This window comes from Cibotium barometz, chromosome 48 (assembly GCF_041138505.1).
Source record: "Cibotium barometz isolate CiBa-2024 chromosome 48, ASM4113850v1, whole genome shotgun sequence".
In the NCBI taxonomy this organism is placed as follows: domain Eukaryota; kingdom Viridiplantae; phylum Streptophyta; class Polypodiopsida; order Cyatheales; family Cibotiaceae; genus Cibotium; species Cibotium barometz.
Genome location: NC_141093.1, coordinates 36,439,408 through 36,460,198, shown reverse-complemented (window position 1 = coordinate 36,460,198; position 20,791 = coordinate 36,439,408). Strand labels below are relative to the sequence as shown.

At 39.3% G+C, this 20,791-nt stretch overlaps 1 pseudogene across 2 annotated transcripts; it reads right to left on the bottom strand.

Annotated features, from left to right (window-relative positions):
- Positions 1–16,287: 16,287 nt before the first annotated feature.
- LOC147611135 (pentatricopeptide repeat-containing protein At1g11290, chloroplastic pseudogene) lies at positions 16,288–20,015 on the bottom strand (annotated as a pseudogene). Of its 2 annotated transcripts, XR_015263967.1 has the most exons (3): positions 19,773–19,955; positions 19,157–19,212; positions 16,288–18,889 (listed from the first exon to the last, which is right to left on the bottom strand). The product of XR_015263967.1 is annotated as a pentatricopeptide repeat-containing protein At1g11290, chloroplastic pseudogene, transcript variant X2 (transcript). The 2 variants fall into 2 exon arrangements; XR_015263966.1 differs by lacking the exon at positions 19,157–19,212 and having other exon boundaries at positions 19,773–20,015.
- Positions 20,016–20,791: the final 776 nt, after the last annotated feature.

The following is a 20,791-nucleotide window of genomic DNA, read 5'->3' as shown; positions in this document are numbered from 1 at the left end:
ACTTCCATGCCTGGAAGTTCTTTCTATCCAACTTCTCACCCACAATCTGTACTACAGGTTGTCTGACATATTTGCTCAATGATGCAAATGCACCTTCTGCATACATCCAATTCTATAAATGAGCCTTCCTCAGCTCAACCACACTCTAATAAGTGTCCCAGATACTCTAAAGTACTCAACAAACTTCACTATTGATGTAGAAAATCACATTCAAATTGAAATGGCATACTCAGTCCAAAATACCCTATTTTGGTACGTTTTCCAAGGCTTCCAAATGCTTCAAATTGTAATATAGTTGTTCAACCAAGTGTGGATAACTTGCATTGACACCCAAACAAGCTCAATGTTGCGTATTAACACCAATCAAGGTGCATACATACCAGAAATATCAAATCTCCTTCTTTGTTTTGAGAAAAACCAATAGGAAAAGTGCTTTAATTTCTTCAATTCTTGTCCACATTGAGGGACCAGGCATTCATTAGCTTAGCAATGATGTCTACTAACTCCATGTAAAAGGAATTATACCAATTGTAAAAGTTGAGAGAGTAATTAGTCGATTAATGACCCTCCGTTTTACTAATCACTGTTTATAGCCTTTTTAATCAGCTCATAATTAGCTCCAAAAAGCATAATTGCTCCAACAAACCACATAGCAACCTTCTCCTCTGTGTGTATCACAATATTGCTAAGAAGATTTTGAGGTTGATCAACCACCATTGTATTTGACCTCCACTATGCAAATTATGCCCTGTTTCTGGCCTTCAGGCTGCGTCGCCTGCTATTGGAGGGATTTGGAGAGTTGGTTGTGACTATTGAAGCTATATGTGGGTTCCCAACACTCCTAGGCACGCACCCAAGCCACTAATTTGTTGCTTTTTGCAAAAGACCGGCTCCAATTGCATCAAAATTGAACCTCTATTCTCTGTTTTTGTGAGGGCTTCAAAACAGTATTTTTCCAATCACTTCAATGCATCAAACTTGTTCCAAATTCACTCTAGGGCTTTGCCAACACATTCCCCTTTGCCAGATACATGAATATTTGGCAGATTTGCAACCATTTACCTCATACATTCACCACAATCAAGCTTCAATGGAGAGCTTGTAAAACAAAAATTTTTCTTTGCCTTGGGCAACTCAAATCTGATATTGTTTGTGTTTTTGCACCTGCAATCCGCTCAAGGATGTTTAGTTTTCCTTACCCGATAGGCCAAGCTCTCAGATTTGGTGAAAATAGGTGTGCTCCAAGCTTCACAGCTCCAATGGCAAGCTCCACAGCTTCTTCTCCCTCTTCTCTCACTCACTAATAAACCCTAATAGAGAGCACCAAGCTCTGATACCATGATGAAAAACAGGTAGAGGGAGAGGAGACACACACACAGGAGCAAACCCTAATGTATTAGTCAAACCCTAACCATAGAGGGAAGCTATGTCCCATCTCACACAATGCATAAAGTCATAATCCATAAGCTACAACACACTACTTGTGTTGTGTCCACACACAGCTAACCCTAGCTACTGTCCACTCACTATGACCACCTAGACACGGTCATTTATGTCTCACACATGCTACTACCTAACATGCCAGCACATAGTGCAATTAGCACAAGTTGACATCGAGCTTGAATCTCAACATTGAGGACCTTGATTCTTCTACTTGTCATGGTTTGAACCATAATATTAAACTCTTCAAAAATTCCAAATACTTTAGCTTTAGATTTCATGAAGAAAACCCAAGTATATCTAGAGTAATCATCTATGAAGGAAACATAGTATATATTACCTCCAAGTGAAGGAGTGTTGGCTAATTCATAGACATCTATGTGAATGAGGTCAAGGACTCCTCTTGCTCTACTTGTGCTTCTAGAAAATGGGTGGCTTTGGACTGCTTGCCAATGCAACAAGCTTCACATACTTTATCAAATTTTTACTGAGATGGTATGCCCAAAACCATGCCTTTTGATTTCAGCAGACATGCTACTGAAATTCAGGTAGCCATACCTTTTATGCCATAATTTTGATGGAGGCAAAGAGGCTAGCCTATCAGCTTACATTGCTGATAGTTTTGCTACTAATCCACTCAACTTGAAGAGTTTTCCATGCTTTTGGCCTCTTTCGACAACTTTGTAGCTGTGGTGAGGATGTCTGACTAGGCATTACTAACCTTCAAATTCCACTTTGAAGATGAGTAGAATCCAACTTAGAAAAGTATTCAACATGAGAAGTTATGTGGGATCTTGCCCCACTATCAGTCCACCATGGTTCCTTCTTGCTGCCATGGTCTCTCTTCAATAGAGAGAAAAGTGTTGGTAATTGTGAAGCTCAGAGAACTTTCATCTTCAACATAGCTGACTAATTTCCCTTTCAGATCAGCTTGTTTCTTCCTACAATCTTTCTCAAATTCCCTTTCATCTTCAACATAGCTGACTAATTTCCCTTTCAGCTTGTTTCTTCCTACAATCTTTCTCAAATTCCCATATTTTTATAGTAATAACATTGAATGGAGTTATTGGATGTTTTAACTCTTCCTCTATCTCTTCCTCTTCCTCTAGAGGAATAGCCACCTCTACCAGTAGAAAAATAAGTACTTTCATGAGTACCTTGATTATTGTTGTTGTTGTTGGGTTGGTAGTTGCTATGTCTTCCTCTTTCGCTTTGATTATTTGATCTTCGTCTTCCTCTTGTTGTGAAGAGGGCTTTGTCATTTTTACTTGGCTAAAGTGTTGTTGCTACCATGGATGTTCTTCATGGCTGCTTGTCTTTGATCCTCATCCCCAAGGATCTACTCCATTTCATCACAAGTGAGGGTTTTTCCCTTAGAATGATGAGGCCTTGAACAAGACCTTCATAGCCTACCTTCAGCCCATGAATGATGATTGTAGCAAGCTTGTTGCTGTTGGACATCTTGTCTCCCACATCTATCAATTTTGCTGATGCAGATATTTCACTCGCTTGATGAAGTTTGTAGCATTCTCATTAGGCTTCCTTGTCTCATTTGTGAGTTTAGCTCTCAAGGCAATCTTTCTTAAAGTGCTTTAGACTTATACACCTTCTTCAGATTGTCCCAAGCTTCTTTGGGAGAGGGAGGAGTCATCACCTCCCTCAAATAGTAGCAAGTCGTTGGATGTTAGCACAGGTTGATGGCTTGTCTTCAGTAGTAGTAGGTCGACTCAAATGGTTGACTTTGACAGTTAATGTAGACAGATGATATTGTCAGCTGATTCAGGAAGCTGATTCCAGCAGAGCTGATTCAGGTAGCTAACTTGATCTAGTTGATTCTAATTGCTGTTGGACATCTTGTCTCCCACATCTATCAATTTTGCTGATGCAGATATTTCACTCGCTTGATGAAGTTTGTAGCATTCTCATTAGGCTTCCTTGTCTCATTTGTGAGTTTAGCTCTCAAGGCAATCTTTCTTAAAGTGCTTTAGACTTATACACCTTCTTCAGATTGTCCCAAGCTTCTTTGGGAGAGGGAGGAGTCATCACCTCCCTCAAATAGTAGCAAGTCGTTGGATGTTAGCACAGGTTGATGGCTTGTCTTCAGTAGTAGTAGGTCGACTCAAATGGTTGACTTTGACAGTTAATGTAGACAGATGATATTGTCAGCTGATTCAGGAAGCTGATTCCAGCAGAGCTGATTCAGGTAGCTAACTTGATCTAGTTGATTCTAATAGCTGATTCAAGTAGCTGGCTCTGATTTAGTTTAGACAACAGGCTTTGATAGCTATTTCAGATAGCTAGCTCGATGGTTAAAAGATGACATGGCTTCCGCAGGTTGGACGATGATGTGGCTTCCACAAGTCACACGATGACATCTATTTTGCAAGTTTGACAATGATATGGCTTTTGTAGGTTAGACGATGATGTGGCTTTTGTAGGTTGAAATATGATGTGGCTTCCGCAAGTCAGAAGATAGCGCGGCTTTCGTAGCTAAACCAATGATGTGGCTTTCATAGGTTTGGACAATGATGTGGTTCCGCAAGTTGGAAGATGATGTTTCTTTTATAGGTCTAACAATGATGTGGCTTTTGCAGGTTAGATATGCAGTAGGCATCATGGCTAATTTTCTAGTTATGTGCAGGCTACACTCTTCTCATGATGAGTAGATCCTTGTACTTTTATTTTAAGAGATTATCTTCATTCATATGCGAGTGGCCATGAATGTAGGCAATTTTCTATCCACCCTATTACTTCCTTTTATGTTATCAGAGCTATCCTCTTTAGGTCTGTGAATCTTTTGCTTAAGGCAATCTCTTAGTAGCAAGAATGGTTTGCACTAGAGTATTAGAGTCCGTGGGACTCTTCCACAAATCTCATCATCGTGGTGGGTAGGAAGGTCTTCATAAGCAAAAAGTTAAGATCACAAGTTTTTTTATAAATTGGTGGTTTTTTCAACAATGCCAACAGCACATCATCTCAATTTCATGATTTCTTCAATGATAATGTCAAGAATCTCCATCAATTTCTTCCATATTCTTCAAATCCAATTTTTAACTAGTAAAAATGAGATTGTAGTGAGTGAGAGAGGAGATATTATTCTCATTCATTGAGAAAGATAGCTTTCAGAGGAGATAGAGACTTATTTCTTTTATAAAGGTTCTATTGCTCAAAAAGAGACTTCTTTCATTCGATGTGAGAGAAGAAAATTGTTATGACCCATGTTATTTGAATGAAAATCATGGTCATTGATTTATATATTTTTTATGATGCCTATTTCTCATGAACACGTTAGGATTGATTAATGTGATGTCAATTGATTGTTACTACTGACGTGGTTTATGTTTATGAGTTTAGGTGATGAGGTGTGCAAGGGTACCGATTTAGGTGTTGCACAGTGCGAGGGTACCGATTTAGGTGTCGCACGGATGGTGGATTGAGTCATGGCGTGTGGACCGATCTCACAATATTTTGTGGCTGTATTATGGCGATTGATATTATTTTGACATCATTGTGATGTGTGTGTGTGCACGCGTCAATTTATTGTACAGTGTACGTACGAGCACTAGTTGATTTATTTTGTAATGTGCAAATATGCACAAGTTAGATTATTGAATTAGAAAAATTGTGCAAACCTTAGAAGGTTTGAGGACAAAGGTTAATTGAGGACAAAGGCTAATTAAATGGCAAAGTCCAAATATGGATGTATACTTTATTTTTGGCTGAAAGCCTACTTTTGGGAATATATCAAAAATACCCACGCGAGAAGAAGCCACTCACGTTGGGGGGGAAGATTGCACCCAGTCTTGTGTTGCCTTGTGTTGATGGTGATGTATTTCTTTCTCTTATCTTATGTTTTGTTATATGTTTTAATTTTTAATTTAATTTAAGTAGTTGTTTTAATATTTGATACAATTTATGAGTTTTTGATTATTCCCTTCAAGAAAATTAAAGGTCCGGTTTCAGTGGTATTAGAGCTTTGGTGTAATTTAATTTTCTTGAAGGCGGTCAAAAGAGGTGAAAGAGACAAAAACAGAGGTGATTTTGGTAATTTTCTTGAATTTTAATTGAAGAAGAACACGTTTAGGGATTTTTGTTAGATTTTTGTTTATGTATGGATGAAATAAAGCTTGTTTTTGACCATTGGGTAATCAATCTCCATCAATCTATTGCCCAAAGGGTAAAACTAGGTGGAAAACCATTAGTGGGTTTCCCAAAACCATAAAACCACCTTCCTCTTCACTAATCCTCTTCCTAATCTATCTGTACGGATTGAAAGAGCGAGCAGAGGAGCATGGAGAACCATAAGCAGAATTGCTAAACCTTTCTTTTGCTCCATTTCTATAATAGAGGGATGAGGAATTACTTTTAATTAAAAAGAATTACTTTTAATTTTTATTTTCCCTCTCCTCCTCAGTTGATGTACTGGGCGCAAATCTTAGAGTAATATATATATAATTTCCAATCTCTCTCTGTCCCTCCTTTGTACCCGGGCGGCAACTGCTAGCGGCTCCTTCTCTCTCCATCCGGCCGGCGAACACTGCGAATTCAAGAATTTTCAGATTTGCCCGAAATAGAGGCACTGATTTTTATTATTATTATTATTAGTCTTTTTTTTTAAATCCTGCGCGCTAGGTGCTGGCGTTGTGGGAGAGGTTGAAAATGTAAATTTTATAAAAGCTTTAATAAGCTTAATTAAAGGCTTATTAGCTGCGAATTCAGGGAGGGGAGTAAAATTTCAGATTTGCGCTCATTGCTTATTGAAGTTTTCAGATTTGCGCTAATTGCTTATTGAGCCTAAAAGCTTTGATTATTACAAAGCTTATATTTAAACGCTTTATAAGCTTCAAATGTTTAATTTTTATTTCTATATTAGATGCGCTGAATTTTGTTTTATTTTTTCTTCTTGCTTTAAATTTTTACTGAACGCTACGCGGGTAGTCTCAAGAAGAGAGGATTGATAGTTTAAATTTATAAAGAATCAGAATAATATATATATATATATATATATATATATATATTTGTTATTGTAATATAGCTTTAACAAAGCTTTATAGAAATAAAGCTTTATAATAATTTTAAAAAAAATTAATTAAAAAAAGCTTCATATTATTACTATTATTATTTTTCATTTCTCTTCTCTATTCATGCGCTGAGCATACCCTAGTAGAAGGAAAATTATTTTATTATATATATATATATATAATTTGTAGGCTTTTGACTAAGCTTTAAAAGCTTTCAAATAAGATTTCAAAAAAGCTTAAAGCTTTACAAATGAGATTAGTAAAATATTTTACAAAGAAAATATTTTTTGACTATTCCCATCATATTTTATGGAAAAGAATCTCATGTGCATATAGTTAGTTTGGATTTCTTCTACAGATTTTTAGAACTTACCTCAAGAGAAATTTTGAGACTTTAGTCAAATTCTTATGAATAATGTTGTTTTCTAAATCCTCATGAAGTACGAATAATATAAACAGCTTGTTAGTGAAGATATCATTAAAATGTTGCTTAACCTACTGCTAGTTTTCTAATTTTAAAGAGTACATGGATTATTTCTTGAAAAATTATGCATTTGTGTATTGAGCTAACTTGGCAGGACTCACATCTAGCTCAACATTCCATATGAGATAAGAAACCCTATCTTTTCTCTTGTTTTAAATTTTTCTTATTCTTTTAATTGTCAAGAAATGGGTGAATATCCGCACCATCGTACTATTCAGGAACAGCTTGACACCGAAGAGGTTAACGCACTCGACATATTAACCAAAGGTGGAGATATGTGTATAAAAAATTTATTTATTGTATACAATTTCTTGTTTGCTTTTGTATCTGTTTCCTGAATATTCTTTTCTTCTAGACCTAGTTAGAAAACTTTAGCTCCTGAAAAAAAATTTAGATACCGTGACCTAACTAGAAAGATCGAGACAAGATTAGCAAAAGTTATCTTCAAGATCTAGTTGCCCAAATTCAAGTAAAAAAATGACAAGTTATCAATTGCTTCACCATCGAATTTAGTGATGATGAGAAAAGTAAAGAAATAGCTCTCAAGTGACTAGAAACCAAGCTTAAGTTGTATGCCAATCACAATTACGAAGTTTATACCAATTCAAGTAAAGTTTTGTCTAAATTTTCAAGTGTTCTAGTTTAAGATCTATCCAAGTACAAGATTCTTTCTAGACCAAGAATTGCTCTAAGTCAAAGATATATTCAACCATAAGATTTAAACCCCTTAAGAACAAGATTTATTCAAGAATTGCAATTATGATTAATTAAAGACTAATCTCTCAATTTTCGTCCATTCAAGTATTTTTAATCTAAGCCAAGATTCATTACTAGTATATCAAGTTCTTGCTATCAACTAGAACGCAAGATGTCTATCATTATTCAAGTTTTGATTTCAAGTTTAAGATTAAACTTAAGATCAAGATTCCCTTTAGATTTCGTTGTTTACAAGATTAAGATTAAGATCAAAAACAAATCTCGAGAATTCATCAAGATTAAGATCAAAAACAAATCCCGAGAATTTAGTTAGACAATTACAAGATTAAGATCAAGAACAAATCCCCAAAATTCATCAAGTTATTGACAGTAATGTAAGTGATTATTTTTCAATCTTAAGTTGATAAGAATTTCCATTTCGCCCTAATTCATTTTTGGAATAAGACTTGTAGGCTAATTTTGAGGATAGAGAAAAGTTATGTCAGAATGAAAGTTTCAGAGGGAATTAGCTACTCCGTCTCAAACTTCTGTTCTTAAGGTAGTGTCGTGTGGAATTAATCTATGGTATGGGACATTAGATTGGTTTTACATGCCTACCCCAGACGTATCTATGTCTTCTATCTTTCACCAACGAGTGTTTGTATGTGCAAGGCACCTATGTGGTATGGGACACATATCCTTTTCACATGCGTTCACTTGTTTGGTTTTATTTTTAGAAATTGTTTGATGTGATGATCTTGTCCTCCACTTGTGCCATGAAGCCATCCACTCATTGATTGCGCAACTGAGGACAGTTGATTCCCAACAGGGAGGACTGTTATGACCCATGTTATTTGAATGATAATCATGGTCATTGATTTATATATTTTTTATGATGCCTATTTTTCATGAACACGTTAGGATTGATTGATGTGATGTCAATTGATTGTTACTCTACTGACGTGGTTTATGTTTATGAGTTTAGGTGATGAGGTGTGCAGGGTACCGATTTAGGTGTTGCACAGTGCGCGGGTACCGATTTAGGTGTCGCACGGATGGTGGATTGAGTCATGGCGTGTGGACCGATCTCACAATATTTTGTGGCTGTATTATGGCGATTGATATTATTTTGACATCATTGTGATGTGTGTGTGTATGCACACATCAATTTATTGTACAATGTGCATACGAGCACTAGTTGATTTATTTTGTAATGTGCAAATGTGCACAAGTTAGATTATTAAATTAGAAAAATTGTGCAAACCTTAGAAGGTTTGAGGACAAAGGTTAATTGAGGACAAAGGCTAATTAAATGGCAAAGTCCAAATATGGATGTATACTTTATTTTTGGCTGAAAGCCTACTTTTGGGAATATATCAAAAATACCCACGCGAGAAGAAGCCACTCACGTTGGGGGGGGGAAGATTGCACCCAGTCTTGTGTTGCCTTGTGTTGATGGTGATGTATTTCTTTTTCTTATCTTATGTTTTGTTATATGTTTTAATTTTTAATTTAATTTAAGTAGTTGTTTTAATATTTGATACAATTTATGAGTTTTTGATTATTCCCTTCAAGAAAATTAAAGGTCCGGTTTCAAAAATATTTGTCTTAGCTTGTTAAAGAGAAAACTTCTCTTTAGATAAAGAGGGATTATGTGTGTGTGAGAGAGAGAGAGAGGGTGAGAGAGAGAGAGAGAGAGAGAGAGAGAGAGAGAGAGAGAGTGTGTGTGTCTATTAGTTACCAAAAAAAAAGCCTCAAAGGTTAAGTAAAAACTCATCCCCATTTATGGAGTGAGAATCAAGGAACACAATGAGGTGGAGTGCATTTCTCCTCCGGCTCGCCTCTCTATGAGGATAAGGCTATCTCATACAATGGGGGAGGATGCACTTCTCCTCTGGTTGGCCTCTCTATAAGGAGAAGGCTATCTCATACAAATGGGGGGAGAGGAAAATAACCACATAGGTGGTCTATAGTGCCAAGCAGGCTCACCACCACTATCTGTGAAAAAAGGACCAAGCTTGCCAAAATCCTCACACGAAGGCTTCCTGATCCTTACACATACAGTCAGAACCAACCTGAAGCTTCCCCCATTGGCCACAACTTGTATGAATGATATTGAGCTAGATGCTTATGATGGACTCCATTGGCAGAGTGAGGGTGCCTTTGATGGCTTAACTGCATCAAGCTCTCCAGATGTGCCATGCAGTAATACGGCTGCTAATCTCCCTGAGTTTGTCTTGAACTTGGATGGAGCTAGGATTGGCACTGTAGAAATACAAAGGTGAGAGACTCAAAGGGCTAGTCCTCAACCCTCCTCCTCATATGCCATGACAGCCTCGACCTCAGCAACCCAAGCAACAATGCCCCATGTAATAGTGCAGGAAGAGACTGGATCAATTTTAAAGATACGGAGGATCTGTGCCGCTGCCAAACCTATTGAGCCGTCAGGAAACCCCAAAGACAATGCTGTTAGGATTCCTAGGGGTGGCCACACCTTGGACATAATACTGGCCTACCTTGGCCACCAACCAAGTGCCAACTATCAAGCTCCTATGTGTGACAGCTGCTACAAAAAGAGAGTAAACTATCCCATAGCATGTTCCAGAAATCTAAGAGAAAGTGCAGCCCTGAGACTGCCAATGTCATGACTACTGTTAGAGTGCCCTCAACCTCCAGCATTTGAATCCTATGGCCCAGTCGTGCAAAGTATGCAAAAAGGGGTTACCAAGAGTCTCCTCCCTATCATGCTATGTCCACACCTTGGGTCCCACAGGAGGGGCATGATAGGTCGGCTCTCTTAAATCCACAAATACCAAGGTTAATGTGCCACTTAAGGGCATGGAGACCAATCACCATCACCCTCTGCAAGGTGTATCTCCTAAAGTCCTCCAAGGGGGATTCTGCTCTCTCTAATTTTCCATGAGGTCCAATCAAGAAGGTGAGTAAGAAAGAGCTCTCATCCTTGTCATGAGCTACTAGGGGAATATCATGCATGGTGAACACTCCCAACCACGAGGAGAGGGGGAGGGGTGATGGGGGATGGGTGAGGGCTAAGAAGGGGGGGAAGGGTTTGCCTACAAGGGAGGGGAGGAGAGGGGCTACGAGGTCAAGCCTGTCAAAGGCTCAGAAGGGTTAGAGAGCCTTGTGTGGGAATCAGAGTACCTAGAAAGGGATCTCGACAAGGCAACGATCTCTCTAGAGATAGGCAAGGCCAGAGGTAGGTTCCTCGAGGTGGGGCGGCCATCACCATCGGGGGTTGCTACAAGATAAATGCTTGAAATAGTTCTATGTCGTAACCGTATCCTCATCTGACCTACTAGTCTACTAGCGTGTCTGTGGGGTCATTCTGCTCTAGAAGTCAGTTGTTGGTGGTCCCACCTTAGGCTAGCAGTCCTGCCACTCTTGCACCACAAGTGGCAATTGAGGTAGGGTCCTAGTACGCTGGTGCTTGGGGGATGGCATCCCTCACACCCACTTGATGAGGGTTGGGGGGAGGGGGAGGGGCTTGGAGGCATCCTCCTAGACTCATGGGGTGAGGACAAGCTCTAGCAAGGTGTCCCATCTATCTGTAGATAAAAAATTATCCTGGTAGGCCGTAGTTCTCAACTCTCTACGAAATAGAGTCTCCCCGAAGGCAAGGAAGAGAGATGGCATGAGGCACTAACTCCAGAGAGGCTATGCAGATATATGAAGGGATGGAATCTCAACTACCTAAGCAAGAAGCAAAGAAATGGTGACAGGGATTCTATCACTCTTTGATTGAACCACCTATCATTGAGAGGAGAGGAAGGTAGACCTAGAAAGAAGAAAGAAGACTATAACATGGGAAAGCCTGAGACACCAGCCAAAGGGTCGGATGCTAGGTTGAAGCCATGCTACCACCTCAAAAAAAAAAGCCTCAACCATATGCAGTGTGAATGGGGCTTAGCTACATGACTGTCCAAAGCTATAGGCAAATTGCCCCAAAGGATGAATATCAGTGATCTTTCCAAGCATGCCAAGAAGGCTTACCTGTAAGAGATGCCTGAGCTGTCCGTGTGCATTGAGTGGACATCCACAATCTTGCATACCAAGTTGGAGGCCTCAAAAGACATAATTGTCAAAGCAAGGATTTGGAGGTCGACTTTTGACAATAAAGATAGGCAAGATACTACGACCTTGGTTGAGGATGATGGAACGGGCCACCATGGACTCCTCTTGGGGGGTTCAAGATCTAGAGATGTTGAAACTTATCGAAGTGATGGGAGCGAGGACAACGAGGTGTCCCATCTGTCTGCACAGATGAAATATTTTTTTGGGAGGCCAGAGTGCTCAACTCTCTAAAAAATAGGGTCTCCCCAGAGGCAAGGAAGAGATATAGCATCAGGCACTAACTCTAGAGAGGCTATGCAGATATGAAGGGATGGAATCTCGGCTCTCCGAGAAAGAATGCATCGATGGTGGGGGAGGATTCCATCACTCTTGATAGCATCACCTATCACTAAGAGGAGAGGAAGGTATTCCTTCTTGAGACCTAGAAAGATGATTGTCACGATGGGGAGAGGAAGGTATTCCTTCTTGAGACCTAGAAAGATGATTGTCACGATGGGAAAGCTTGAGACACCAACCAAAGGGTCAAATGCTGGCTTAAAGCCATGTTGCCACCTCACAAAGAAGTCTTGAGCTGTACGTAGTGCGACAAGGCTCAACTGCATGACTGTGTCTAAAGCTACAAGTAAATCTAACTCATAGTAGCCATGTCCCAAAGGATGAATATAAGTGATCTTTCTAGGAATTCCAAGAAAGCTTACTTGTAAATAGATCCCTAAGCTATGTTTATGCACACGGAGAGGCTACCCATAATCTTGCATACCAAATTGGATGCCTCTAAAGATGTGACTATCAAAGTGAGGACCTGGAGGCTTGCTTCTGACAAAGAGAGGCAAGGGACAATGGGGCATCGATCAAGTATGAGGAACCCTCCGAGGGGGTTCAAGGGCCAGAGATGCCGAAACTAGTTGAAATGAAAGCTTCCTGAATGCAAAGAAAAAAAAAACCTGACGGGGGAAGAAGCATTGAAGGGGAGGAAGAAAGGAGGGGGTGCGAACGAGGAGCAGGGGAAGGCAATAGGTTTCATAGGCACAATACAGAGGCGGGAGAGGATAGGTGACCGAGTAGGGCAACATGGTAGGAGAGGATAGGTGACCGAGTAGGGCAACATGGTAGGAGAGGATAGGTGACCGAGTAAGAGGATGGGCAGAATCAGGAAAACCCTTGGGGGAAGCAAAGGGGGTGGAATAGCAAGGCGAGGGTAGCGTGAGAGATTAAAAACATTAAAAGGTTAAATAACCTTAACACTTCAGGTTAAAATAACCTTGATACTTAAGGGGGTGAAATAGCAAGGCGAGGGTAGCGTGAGAGATTAAAAACATTAAAAGGTTAAATAACCTTAACACTTCAGGTTCAAATAACCTTGACACTTAAGGTTCAAATAACCTATGTTGCTTGTAATAATAATAATGGCAACGCACTAGGATTCCTCGGGAGGACATCAACAACTCCTTGCCTTGTGCATAGTGTGTGGTCAATGTTCACAAAAAAAAAAAACCTGCAAACGCAAACTATAAATATTTGGAGTTCACTTTTAAAAATTAAATTTGTAAAATTTTAAAACTCACATAATTTGAGACCTAAAGTGAATCTCCTACAAGAATAGGTAAGCTCAGAGTTATTCATAATACTAAATTAAACTCCAAAGGTTTTTCATAATACTAAATGTAAGTACAAAGGTTTTACATGGTATGATATTTTTTAAAGAGGGTTTTCTAAGGTTTGATAATATCTTTAAGGGTTAAGGTGGTTTTCCGATAGGATAAGTCCACATGGAAATTAGGTGGGGTAATGTTGTTATAAGCTATACATGCAAGCTACATGCTTGACTCTAAGCCATGCACATCTTTCTTGGGTTTGTTGGACATCAAGGATCATAGTGTAAAGGGATTAGAGTATGTTCTTGTTGCCTTTTTGGTTGGTTATGATCTTGATCCTTCAAATCTAATTAGCTTTAGAATAGATGGTGCAAGTGTTATGACATGTGTTATAAATGGACTTGTAGCATTAATGCGTAAAAGAATTCCTTCCATGATTGTTATGCATAGGACACAATTGTGTGTGTCTGACGCCTTTACAAAAGCTACCAATGCCAAGTTTATAAACTAAACATTAAATAAGATTGCTAGCACGTTCAGGAAAAGCACTAAGACTAACATGGAAGGAATTATGAATTTGCCAATTAGAAGGTAGCTCCAATTTAAAGGCATTGTCATTAGTCTTTGCAATGATCTTGAAAGGTCCATAAAATCTAGGAGCTAGCTTAACTATAAGAAGGTTGGCCTCTATAGACTTGAGTCTCCTTTTCTCAATCGAAGAAGTACATAATCTCCTTCGTTGAAGATGACATGTTTGCATTTACGATTCGCATATTTTATGTACTTTTCTTGAGCTTTTTGAATGTTCTCTTTTACTAAACTATGGATTTGGTCCCAAAGACTAACAAATGAGCTTATAACCTCTATAGATTGTGAAAGATGAGTCGTCATAGTTGGCAAAGCCTTTCTATAGACTATCTCAAAGGGTGCTTTCTTGGTAGCAGTGTGAGGACAATTGTTATATGCGAATTGCAAATGTGTAAATACTTGTCCCACTAAGATGAAACATAGGAGCTAAGCAAATCAATAATGATGTTATTTGTAGCTTCATTTTGACCATTTGACTCGAGATGAAAAGCAATAGAAAAATCAAGTTTTGTACCAAGATTGTCAAACAATGTAGTCCAAAAATCACTGCAAAAACTTTTTATCTCTATAAAAAACAATGATCTTTGGTAATCCATGATACACAAACACTTGTTTAATGACATGTGCAGCTTAATAAGAAATCAATGTCTTTTTGTAAGCAATGAAATAAGCTTGTTTGCTAAATCTATCAACAATAGTTGAAATCATATCATTCTTGCTAGTCAAAGAAAACCAAAAATGAAATCCATGCTTATTTGTTCCCAAGGTTTATTAGGAATAGGTAAAGGCATAAGCAATCCAAATTTCTTTCCTTTATGACTCTTTATCTTTTGACATGTAATACATTCAGAAACAAACTTTGCAATGTCACGACGCATGTTAGGCCAAAAAAAAAATCTCCAGCAACAATTTGGAAAGTAGATGAGACACCTCTATGTCCAACATAAGGGGGTTGATGAGATTATTCAATGATGACTTGCCTAAATGGTCTATAGTGATGCATAATTTCTTTTGAAAGAACAGAAATCCATCATCATATGGGTAATCTAAATGTGGCAACCAATCATTATCCTTCATTTTGTTATTTGTTGGAATCCCATCTCCCTACATAGCCTGTCAATGTTCTTATTAATTGATGAAATGTTTGTTTTTTCTTTTCTCACCGCTAATCTTGAGGCTTCATAAAAGTGAGTAGCTATGCTCAATCTTCTTTAAACACCACATCATCTCCCCCAAAAGACATAGTGGTGTTATCTATAACTAATCAAGAAAAAGTTCTTTTTTCTCCCCTAAAGGAAGCATCATCCCTTGGATTAGCCCCTGGTCGTGCTTTATCTAGAGATTTCAAGCCTGAGCAATTTCAAAAAGCAAGGGAGATAAAGGGCAACCTTGTCTTACACTCCTACTCGTGCATATACGTCCTGTATCTATCGAGGATTTGGCCCGTGTAAAGAGTATCTAAACCTGGCTGATGAATGAATGCTCTATACCCTAAACCCTAAAACTTGTAGTTTCTAGCATGAACAAGAGAAACTCCCAGTTCATTCTATCATAGGCCTTGTCCAAATCCACCTATTGGAAGATCCCCACCCCCCACTTTTGTCCAACTATTTCTATCATTCCCATAAGGTAATGATGGATATATTGAACTTTGATGAATCACTTTTGCTTTGGTCTTATAAACTCTCTTGTCCACTCCCTTAATCTCAAAGCCAAGGCTTTAGTAATAATCTTGTAAGAGACATTGAATAGACTTATGGGTCTCCAACTACTTATCAATTTTCGATTTCCCCCTTTGTCCAACTATTTAATGATCCCAAAGTAGTTGGGCACTCCCTTGGATATTCTAGTTGGACACTCTCTTGGACCATTTGACAATATCACATTCTAAGCCCACAAATCATTCTACTATGACCCCATTAGGGCCAATTCTGTCTCGAAAAGAATCCCTTTCAATTCCTCCATGGATAACGGCACCAATTTCGAAATATTTCCTGCATATCTATTCCATTACCTTTTCCTTGGCCTCTATATCCCCCTCGTAAGTCTATATGGATCTTTTAAAGATTTCTTGTAGAACTTTTGGTAATCTAACTTATGTACATATAAATGTAGTAAAGAAAAAGATTTAGGACCTAGGGATACTTTCATTCCTATTAAATGAGCCTTATATATAATCTATATAAGTTATATATTTATGTGTGTGTGTGTGTGTGTGTGTGTTAAAAAAACATGAAGCACCACTGCACATTGTTTAAACCACCATAAGAAAAACAACTCCATACTAGTTAATCGTCACCGCTAAAAAGCACACTATGCTGACTTCACAGAAACATTACACTGCCACTGGGGGAAAAAGTCATTCTGCAAATTGTAAGCAACATTTAGTGCCAAATCGTCTCTTATTGCCACTTAAAAACACTATTTTAACACATGTAGACAAGCTACCTTTTTGCTCAAGTAAGATGTTTTCAACAGCCAGCAGATGTGTAGCATTTTTTGGGTAAAATTGTGTCATTGTGCATATTGATGCCAATATAATCAATCCAACTTGGACAGTATTAAAGCCAACTTTATCTGGAAATGCAGGAACAGGCTCTCTGTAGTCTCTTCTGCCAAAGTGTTTCCTTGGATGGGGCTTGGTGGGAGGCTGCATATGTAGTCTCAGAATGATTTCTCCAAATAATAACGACGAGTACAGTAGCATGTCCACAGATTCTTCTCATCACAACTTAACCTTTTGCTTTTCCAGCACGGCATCCACATGTGGCACATACCCAACTTCTTTCATTCGCTTTTTTAAGCGATAGAATTCAGAATAGGCTTTCACACCTCGTGAATGCCGTTTCTCACCCACGATAAACTCATGAACTTTATCATTCAGCTCAATCCGGGCTATACCAGGCTTCTTTGATGCACCTGCACGTTTTCTAAGCACTTGGACTGTCTGCATGTCCTTCCATTGTTGAGCATCTGCATAAATGTTTGTCATGAGCACATAGCCAGCAGCACTGCCAGGATCCAACTGCACAGCTTGGTCATAACAATCTCTTCCTAGCTCCATGTTGCCATGTATTTTGCAAGAGGTTAGCAAGGACCTCCATCCGGACGAGCTTGGATCGATTGGCATTGTTTGCAGAAAACTTTCGGCCTCCTCTAACCGCCCCACACGGCTGAAAAGGGCCACAATGCAGTTAAGGTGCTCGGCTACGGGGGCAACACCATGGACTTTGATCATGTTTTCAAAATGCTTGCAGCCTTCTTTTAGTTGGCCTGCATGACTGCAAGCTGCAAGAACACTAGTGTAAGTTCTACAATTTGGCTTCAAACCGTGTTCTTGCATTTCCTCAAAGCATTGATTCACAGACATGAACGTCCCATGCCGTGCATAGCCTGCAATCAAAGCATTCCACGATTCAACGTTTTGGAAAGGGGATTTGTTGAGCAAGTTGCGCGCATCTTCAAAGCCCTCACATTTTGCATACATGTCAACAAGGCTGATGCCAAGGACCGCATCAAAGTCCAATCCCATCCTCATAATCCTCTCATGTATCAACCTGCCCTGAAGCAGGGCTCCTACAATACCACACGCTTTCAAAATGGATGAAAATGTTACATTGTCAGGTTCGATGCTCTCACGCAGCATTCTCTTGAAGAGTTCTAAGGCAGGAAGGCCGTCCCCTTGCTCAGCATATCCTGCCAGAACGGCATTCCATGACACAACATCTCTGAAGGAGAGTTCATTGAACACCTCCAGGCCCTTTTCTAGGCCACCACACTTGGAATACATGTCAACAAGTGCATTCTTGGCCACGATATCTAACTCAAGTCCACTTTTCATCATTTTCTTGTGTATTGATGTGCCCAATTCTAGGTCTCCTATGCTACCACATGCTTTCAATATGCTTGAATATGTAGCTTTGTCTGGTTTCACAGCCCCTGTTAGCATTTTCTCAAAAAGGTCAAGAGCATACAGTCCATTTCCATGCTGAACATATCCTGCTACCATAGCATTCCATGACAGTAAATCCTTCTTAGACAAATCATCAAACACTTTGCGACCCTCGTTTATGCTCCCACATTTCAAATACAAGTCAATCAAAGCGTTACCAACCACCACATCTGACTGAAACCCATTATTGATAATCTGGTCATGGATCAGCATGCCCTGTTTCATATCTCTTACAATGCCACATGCTTTCAACATACATGATAGGAGAACTGCATCTGGCTCAATGCCTTCTTGCTGCATCTTCTTGTAGAGTTCAAGCGCATGACGACCATTATCATTCTGAACATAACCAGTGATCATTGCCCCCCATGTCACTACATCTCGATGTGGCAAGTTATTGAACAATTCACGCCCCTCCTCAAGGCTCCCACATTTCGTGTACATATCAATGAGAGCATTCCCAAGTACAACATCTGATCCAAGTCCACTTGCAATAACCTGTTCATGTATGAGCCTGCCCTCTTCTAGAGCCCCTCCGATGATGCAAGCTTTCAGAGATCCCAAAAATGTGTACTTATCAGGCTTCAAGCCCTCATGCTGCATTTTGGAATACAAGTCAAGGGCCTGCTTGCTGTCACCAAGCTTGGCATTTGCTGATATGATTGCATTCCACGTATACAAACTCGGTTTCAAAACCTTGCAGAATACTTCATTTGCCTGCAGTAAATCGCCACAAGATGCAAACAAGCGTATGAGGTGGTCTGACCAAAACGTATCAGCAGTCAGGCCACAGTTCACGATGAGGGAGTGAACACTTCTGCATGCTTTTAGGTCTTTCTTCTTGCTGCAAAGCTGCAAGATGCAGTAAATGATGTCTGTGGGTATAAATTTGCCTTCCTGGTGCAGGAGGTTGGTTGCAATAAGGGCATCATCCAGCAATCTCTTTTCACATAGTTTCCTTAACCCACCAGCATCAACAGAATCTCCACCATGGGCAGACACCTTACCCAGAAATCCAACCCTACAACAAAGCCAGGACGCCTCAAAACCAACCCTATAATTATGTCAGATTAGCAACAAGACTAACCCTGTTCAACCCTGAGTTGATGTGATCTTGAGCCTGCTTACAAAGCCTCAGACCATGAACCTCATCGTGCATGGCCTAGACTTTTGTGCTATGACATCCATACTCATGGCATCAGCATCCAACAATAGGCACACGTTTATATATGATATTATATGTACATGTTAGTAAACAAAACTAAAAAGGGGGCTTGAGTCCACTCACGAAGCCTCAGACTGTCAACCTCATGGCACTTGGCGTAGGATTCCACGATAAGACATCTGTTCTCATGGCATCAGAATCCGAAAATAGGTGCATATTTATGTATGACTATGTGTCCATGTTAGCACTTCTAATATTAATATATGATCGTATGTCCATGTTTATGTATGTATACGTGTCTGCAATGGAATAGGTGCATATGATTACACGTCCATGTTTGAGTATATGTCCATGTTAGAATAGGTGCATATGATAATATGTCCATGTTTTCTATGATCTTATGTCCATGTAAGGATGGGTGCATGTTTAAGTATGATTATATGTTCATATTTATGTGCAATTACATGTTTATGTATAATTATACAATCATGTTTATGTGTTATTACATATCAATGAAAGAGTAGCTGATGTTTATGTATGATTATATGTCCGTGTTAGTAAACCACCAATTACATGTTTATGTATAATTTACATGATTCCATGTAAGAATAGCTGCATGTTTATGTATAATTATATGTCCATGTTAGTAAACCACCCATCTCGAGGTTAGTGATACCAGTTACAGAATTGATTCATTCTAGACCCACTCTGCGGTTGAGAAAGCAAGAGAAGGATTTACCTGTTAAGGGAGCTTGCAGGGTCTACCCTCTTTGCATCAGAGTGGGAGAGATGGCGAAATGCAAGGGTTTTGATTACTGGGTGGAAGACCTTTGCTCTGATGAGCCTCGCAGTGGCCAGGTCTCCTGCTCACGAGTAGAAATCCCTTGATTTCGAGATGCATTCGCGTGCAGTTTTGTGTCGCATCGGCATACACAGTCTAGACTCAAGGGCTTATATAATATAACACAAATTATAAGGTCCCAGCTCGTCTTTTTTCAAGGTAGAGGGATATTCTCTCCTAGATTAATGTTTTGACCTTAGAGGCAGTTATATGGGCGAAGTGAAAAACAAGCTTAAAATATGAAGTCCTAATTTAGAAACAAATCTTGAAAATATTTCCTTAAAGAAAATGCATGCAAACACATGCAGTACTGTCTCACCTCTTGACCTTTTTTTCTGCCAAGGCTAGACGATTCCTCTCGGCCTCGCAATTCGATATTTCTCTCTCTATCTAGTCCAGTTGTATCACACTTCTCTCAACCTTTTTCTCTCTTAGAGGTCGATAAGGGTTAAGCAGGGTCCCTCTTTCTCCTCTCTCTTTGATCCAATTGCATCACCTTTCTCTGGTGGTTTTGACACCTTGGGTAGAGGGCCACACACTAACATAGGTGCTCTCGGCTTTGATATCCTTTTTTTGGGACCAATAATATATATTATAAAAAGAAAGAGAAAACTTAACATAGCATTCTTTCCAGAGTCAACCTTCAACAACATAAGGGTCAACCACCATTAAGCAAGCTACACACCAAATCCCATCTATCATCCTCTGAAACAAAAGAAGACTCATCCCAAGACAACTCGTACCCAAGTAAAAAACAAGAGTCAACCAAAGCTTCAGTTGAGCAGCCCCTAGGAACCAGATTTTGACTATTGGTCTAGTCCCCACTAGATTCTCAATCAATGCCACAAAGATGTAACTTGCTTGCTTGAGCTTCTTATACCATCTCTTTGTTCTAGGTCCATACCTAGCTAGCTTAG